We start from the raw sequence: 7,342 nt of genomic DNA, 5'->3' as shown, positions 1-7,342 counted from the left end.
TTTGGGACAGCATAAAGCATGCTCGCTCACAGCTCGCTCCTGCACCTTGCTTGTTGGTTTCTCCTGACCCCCAGAGCAAGAAGGTGGTGGTTTTGATAGCAAAGGAGAATTAAGCTAGCTGGACTGAGGAGAGGGATCTCATTCGTGGGAACTGTGTAGAAAATTAGAAACTGTCCCACTGACCGACTAGCTATTAATGTGCATCAGTCTCCTAGCCTGATTCTGAAATAAATTGTGATGCTATGTCACCAAGATTAGCTGTGAATTTAATGTTTTCTACATAGTGCCCAACAGATGAAGGAAGATTTCCAACTTGAGATTTTCTCTCTTGGATTTGAATAATAAATTGGTTTGTCACTTCTTTAATTGTCCCAGATTGAGGTTTCATGTCTGGTTTTGTCAGTACAGCATGACAGTGCCAGAAACTGAAGGGTCCAGGGATGTTGCTTGCAGTAGAATGTTGAATTATTTTTGAAGTTTTTGTCTCGTAGAGCAGCACAGCAGTATGTTGAAAGGATAGACCTGGCCTACAGTTTTGGTTTTTCTGGTTAATTGTTCTATTGATGATATGATGAAAGTTGAAGTGGAGGGAGACAGATGGACTGTCATATGTGTAGCCACCACTTGTGACACCTGTGTGCCATCATCAGTGCCAGTTTGAGTTCTGGCTCCTGTATTTCTGATCCATCTCTTTGCTAATGTTCCTGGGAGCCAGCTTATGATGGTCCAAGTACTTGGGTCCCTGCTGCCCACATGGGAGAACCAGATGGAGTTCCAGGCTTCTGGCTTCAACCTGGCCTGACCCTGATGATTGTGGGCATCTGGGGAGCGAACCAGCAGATGGAAGATCTCTGTTTCTCCCCATCGTTCTGCCTTTTGGTTCTTTTTGAGTCATGGAAGTGGGGGAGCACCAACAGAGAAAGGAATGTATGTGAAGTGGCTCAATCGCAAGGGCTCAACTTCTATTTTCTAACTGGTTTTTCTCCAAAGTAGTCACTGATGCCGCTCCATGGCCCCAACCAGATATTTTAGGATTGGTCAAGGTGAATTTAGAAGCAGTGATCTTAGCTTAATTGTGCTTACAACTCAATTTACAATGACTTTGGAAGTTGTCAACAGTAACAAGTTTTAAAGTCTTCCATAGGTTATGGGCGCAGATCCAAGCATCAACAGTGGCAGCATCCGTTTATATAGCCGCATTGAGGGAGAATTAGTTTGTGTTCAAGTTTATCGTAATCACTGGCTGGGAGTCTGTAACGTGTTGGAAACTTTCTACCTGGTGCCATTTTGCTCAGAGATTGTTTTACATACACTTGTAGGGAAAGGGCAAGAAATAAGTTGCTGTGTTGTGTTTTGTCCCATACCACATCAGGAAGTGAGACTCTACACTTGGAAATGGCTAGACTTTGGTCTTTTGTAACTCTGAAACTACAGCATATGAAATAATTTAATGCGACTTTAATAGTAGTCACAGTCTCATAGGCAAAGCCTGGCTTCTTTTAAAAGTTGAGAAATCTAAAAATTGAAATAGGTAGGTGTTTTTGTTTTATGAATTTCAAACCAGACGTCTATAAAGAAATTGGTACCATTGGATAACAAGTTGGTTTTCAAGGACCTAGCAGAATAGCACATCTGGTTTTAAAACCTAAAGGCCTCAAAAAATACTGCCTATCTGTATCTGAATCCAATTATGCTATTCACTGGCCTGTCCAAATCTGATCATGCCACTCACCTGGGTCCCTAAGTATGTGTTAACTAATGACTGCCAACCCCCAAGTATTTTTTTTTTTTTTAAAAGACATGTATTTATTTGAAAGGCAGAGTTGCAGAGACAGGGGAGAGGCCTTCCATCTGCTGGTTCACTCCCCTAAATACCTGCAGTGGCTGCAGCTGGGCCAATCAGGAGCCCAAGCACTTGGGCCATCTTCCACTGCTTTCCCAGCCTTAGCAGAGAGCTGGATTGGAAGTGGAGCAGCCAGGACTTGAACCGGTGCCCATATGGGATGTTGACGCTGCGGGCAGCAGCTGTACCTGCTACTGCACAGCACCTCCCTGTCACACCCCAAAAGTATTTTAGAACTTGGAGTCACCAGGGTGAAGTCTGGATAGGAAAGAGGACGTCCAGCTGTGATGCTGGACAAGCAAGCCTGTGTGTGGGATGCTAAAGACCTAAGAATTTTACCCTATTTCAAGCCATTCTGTGAAATCCGCAGGTCCAGATGTACCCAGCCTGGTTGTAGTCTTGTCAACATTCATTCCCAAATCCAGCACCCATCAGTGTTTCTGTAGGGGCTTAACACTGGGTGTTGGTCTGGGGCCTCAATAGAGGTTACAGCGGCATGGAGCTGAGGAATTCTAAGAAACTTCAGAGTACAGCTTGTAGCTCTGATTTCTGGTGCTTGGAGTCACCTGAGGAGCGCCTAGTTTCACAGTTTCTAGTGGTTTTAGGCTAGAGCCCAGGAACATGCATTTTATAAGCACGGCTCTTCATGAGTGGTGATGCACTGTGTGTGTGTGTGTGTGTGTGTGACTGAGGACTAGGGGAAGGAGAACATACCAGTATGTGCAAGACTTTTGAGTGGAAAAAAAGGCCATTTAAATTTAAGTTCTTTCACGTTGTTTGAAAGGCAGGTATAGAAGGCCATCTCAGATGCCAGCAACATGCAGGACTGGGCCAGATGGAATCCAGGGCCCAGGAACTCCGTCCAGGTATTCCAGGTGGGTGGCAGGTCCCCAAGTACTTGAGCCATCTCCTGCTGCCTCTCGGTGTATGTATTAGGAAGATGGATGAGAAGTTCAGAATGGATGAGAACTAGAACCAGGCACTCTGATACAGCATGTGGGCATCCCAAGAGGCAGTTTAATTGCTACACCAAAGGGTGCCCCATAAAAGGCTATTTTCTGGAACTGGAAAGGAATACAATAGCAAAACATATGTGTGAATCTGCTTAGCAGGTGATATTTCCCAATATAATGAAGGATTGTCACATCAATGAACCTGGTTTAGTATGGGAGCAGATGGCACGTATTGAACTTTTACTGGGGGATGGCGCTGTGGCGCCGGCATCCCATATGGGCCCAGGTTCGAGTCTCTGCTGCTCCACTTCTGATCCATCTAGCTCTCTGCTGATGTGCCTGGGAGGGTGTAAGAGGATGGCCCAAGTGCTTGGGCCCCTGCACCCACATGAGAGACCTGGAAGAAGCTCCTGGCTCCTGATTGGCTCAGCTCCAGCTGTTGGTGGCTAATTGGGGAGTGAACCAGTGGATGGACGACCTCTCTCTCTCTCTCTTTGCCTCTCCTTCTCTCTCTGTGTAACTCTGAATTTCAAATTAAATAAATATTTTTTAAAAGTTAAAAACTTTTACTGGTTAGGACATGGGAGCAGTTTAACAAACAATTTAGAAGATTTTAAGAAAAATGAATTCCATTTATTGTTTACTTATTCTGTGCTGTGTGTAAAAGTTAACTCCAGGTGAATGAAACACGAACTTCAGGTTGTTCATAAGATGTATATGAAACTTGTTGACCTTGAAGGGCAAGCAAAGCTTTGTTAAAATGGATAGGAAAAACACTAAAAGAAAAACCCAGGAGTAGGTGTTCAGCAGTTGAGTTGCCACTTGGGATGCCAGCATCCTGCATCAAAAAAAAAAGGGGGGAGGCACAGGTTTGAGTTCTGCCTTTGGTCATCCAGCTTCCTGCCAGTGCCTGCTCTGGGAAGGCAGCACGTGGTAACTCAAGTACTTGGGTCCCTGCCACTCATGAGGTACTCACATACGGGGCTCCTGGTCTCAGCCTGACTCAGCCCATTGCGGGCATTTGGGGAGTGAACGAGTGGAGAACTTGTTCTCTCGTCCCTCTAGCTCTGCCTTTCATATTAGTAAAAGCATTACTTTTAATGTGTGTGTATGTAGCTATAAATAAATTGTGAATCTCGAAAGTGTATCTTCAGCTACATAAGCAGTGAGGCACTTGAGATGAAGAGGCAGCCCCCATGCACAGGTTAACCCCCCCACACACACACACACAAGTACCCGTCTTGGCCCAGGCTGGGAGCCAGGAGCCCACTCCAGGTCTCCCCCATGAATGGCAGGAAGCCAACGGCTGGAGCCTTCACCTGCTGCACCCAGGATGCACTTCAGCAGGAAGCTGGAACCCCAGCCCAGGCACTCCAATGTGGGTCGTGGATGTCTTAGCTGGAATCTTGCTGGGCCAGACAGCTGCCCCTCCGTGGACTTTCTGAAGTAGCCTCGTGTGTGTAAGTGTATGAAAACTTCTAAGTTTATCTTACTTGAATGAGTTAGAGAGCGAGCTTCCACCTGCTGGCTCACTCCCCAAACAGCCACAAAGGCCAGAGCTGAGCCAATCAGGAGCCAGGAACTTCTTCCAGGTTTCCCACGCGGATGCAGGGGCCCAAGTACTTGAGCCATCTTCTGCTTTCCTAGGTCATAGCAAGAAGCTGGATCAGAAATGGAGCCGCCAGGACCTGAACTGGTGCCCATATGGGATGCTGACACCACAGGCGGCAGCTTAACTTGCTACACGACAGCGCCAGCCCCAAAACTTTATCTTTACCTAGGAAATTCGATGGAAAAGTTAGAACAGAGGTTGCCAATCAAGAAGGAAGACCAGTTAAGTTACCAGCAATGTAAACATCACTAGGTTGGGGTGGAATGGTGGGTTCACAAAAACCCATTAGAGAAAGGTGCACACAAGGAGCATATCACACAGGGTTAGGGTGAACCTGCCAGGCATCAGAGATCACAGAAAGAACTAACTGAATGCAAAGCTTTGTTGAATGGGAAAAAGAGCGATGGAGACCATTTGAGTAACGGTCACCAAGTTTGTGTGACAGGAACCTGACATGCAGAACTGTCCACAGCCTGGGAAACAGGCACCCTGAATGGTTCTAGCCTCATTCCCACTTAAGCGGAGGCGCAGGGAGCGAGAACTGGAGACCGCAGCAGAGGCAAGACTGAGGGGAAGCACTGAACACGGTGAGAAGGTCCAGTCTGAAACGCAGGTGCAGGAAGGGTGGTAACCACTGTTGGTCACGTGGGCTTTATGGGTGGGCCCGAAGAATTGTGTGTCCTAACCAATCCGCTCAGTGAATTCTGCCTTTCTCAAGGTTCCTCACTTGCGCTTTGGAGGGAATAGGCATCTCCTCTCAGCCCCACATGTGGCCGCATCTTGGGATTTTCAAGATTTCTTTTCATGTTCCTTTGGGATTCCTCGAGAGTTTTGTACTTAGTTGGATTTATTTTGTAGAAATCCAGACTTGAGAGAGTGGAAAGCACAGCATTTACTTTTTTTTTTTTTTTTTTTTTTTTTTTTTAGTTTATTTGACAGGTAGAGTTACAGACAGTGAGAGAGAGACAGAGAGAAAGGTCTTCCTTCCGTTGGTTCACTCCCCAAATGGCCGCTATGGCTGGTGCTGCGCCGATCCGAAGCCAGGAGCCAGGTGCTTCTTCCTGGTCTCCCACGCGGGTGCAGGGTCCAAGCACTTGGGCCATCCTCCACTGCCTTCCCGGGCCACAGCAGAGAGCTGGACTGGAAGAGGGGCAACCGGGACTGAAACCCAGTGCCCATAGGGGATGCCGGCACCGCAGCCGGAGGATTAACCAAGTGAGCCACGGCGCTGGCCCCAGCATCTACTTAAGATCCTTAAACAGTAGGGATCTAATGTAAACACAGTCGTTGGTTCTTTTTTTTCCCCAGGACTTGCAGGAGAAGCATCCAGAAAGTCATTTTTGGGGACCTCAGTCCCTCTTTATGAGGGGTCTATAAAGAGCGGGAAGTTGAAGAATTTCCCGAATCGGAAATCAATTCCTACACTTGATCTTAGCCAAAAGGTTGAGAAGCCGTCGGAAATCGATTTCCTTGGAGAAGGCTTTGGAGTGCCAGGCACTTCTTTCCAGCAGCATCCGCCACCCAGCAGGTGCTCCAGCAAGCTGTTCTGAAATGCAGGGTGTCGCCGGAGATCAATCCAAACATCTATAACCAACTCATATTCGACAAAGGACCTGAAACCAACCAACCCCTGGAACAAGGACAGCCTCTTCAACAAATGGTGCTGGGAAAACTGGATGTCCACATGTCGGAGTATGAAGCAAGACCCCTACCTTACACCTTATACAAAAATCCACTCAACATGGATCAAAGAACAACTAAATGAGCATCTAAAAGGAAACCTGTTGAAGTGAAATGGACACTATGAGAGACAATGACATGATCAGCCCTTGTCTAGACTGTTGAGGAACAACTTACTATTTTATTCCTTTTAGTATTTGTTGTTGTTGTTCTGTTTGTTCTACTTAATACCACTGGTTGAACTCTGTAATTAATACACAATTATTCTTAGGCATTTAAAATTAACAGAAAAGTGATCTCTGTTAAATATAAGAATGGGAATAAGAGAGGGAGGAGATATACAGGTCGGCACATGCTCACTCGGACTTACCTCCAATGGTGGAACTAGAAATGTGCCAGGGGATTCCAACTCAATCTTATCAAGGAGGCAGGTACCAAGGTCAGCGCACTTGGTAAAGTGGTAAGTATAAGTACATAACCGATAAAAAAGATAGGGTAAGTGTCGAAGAGATTTCACAAATAAGACCAGTGCAATCAAATAATGAAGGATAGAATTAAAAGGGAGAGAATGATCCTGCGGGGGAAGCAGGACACACAGCAGACTCAGAATGGCAAACGCCCTAAACAGCACTCCGGCCTCAGAATCAACCCTTGGGACATTCGGATCTGGCTAAAAGGCCCATGAGAGTCTCACAGGCATGGAAAGCCAAGACACGGTGGCAAAAACAACCTAAATGAAAGATCCTGGTGAACAAGACCCCAGCAGAAGGATCAGGCCATCAAGGAGAGAGGTGCCTTTCTCCGAAGGGAGGAAGGAACCTCCACTGTGATACGGCCTTGACTAAACAAGTTCAGAGTTGGTGAACTCAAGGGGCTGCCATAGCCTAGACAGCTCATGGCAAGAACCTCGGGTGATTGCTGACGTCATAAATAAGAGTGCCAACTGTTAAAAATCTACAATGGGAGTCACTGGGTACAGGCTCCCCATGTAGGATCTCTGTCCTTAATGTGTTCTACTATGAAACTTAAAAACAACACTACTAGTCGAACAATATCCTATACCTTGTGTGGTTGTGTGAGTGCAGCCTGTTGAAATCCTTGCTTAGTGTATACTAAGTTGATCTTCTGTATATGAAGGTAATTGAAAATGAAACTCGATGAAGGGCGGGATGGGAGAGGGAGTGGGAGAGAGGAGGGCCGCGGGAGGGGGGGAGGTTGGGGGGGGGCCACAACAATACACAAGTTGCACTTTGT

Source organism: Oryctolagus cuniculus, chromosome 6 (assembly GCF_051225735.1).
Source record: "Oryctolagus cuniculus isolate XC-2025 breed Fujian yellow rabbit chromosome 6, ASM5122573v1, whole genome shotgun sequence".
In the NCBI taxonomy this organism is placed as follows: Eukaryota; Metazoa; Chordata; class Mammalia; order Lagomorpha; family Leporidae; genus Oryctolagus; species Oryctolagus cuniculus.
Note: the sequence above shows the minus strand (reverse complement) of the source record.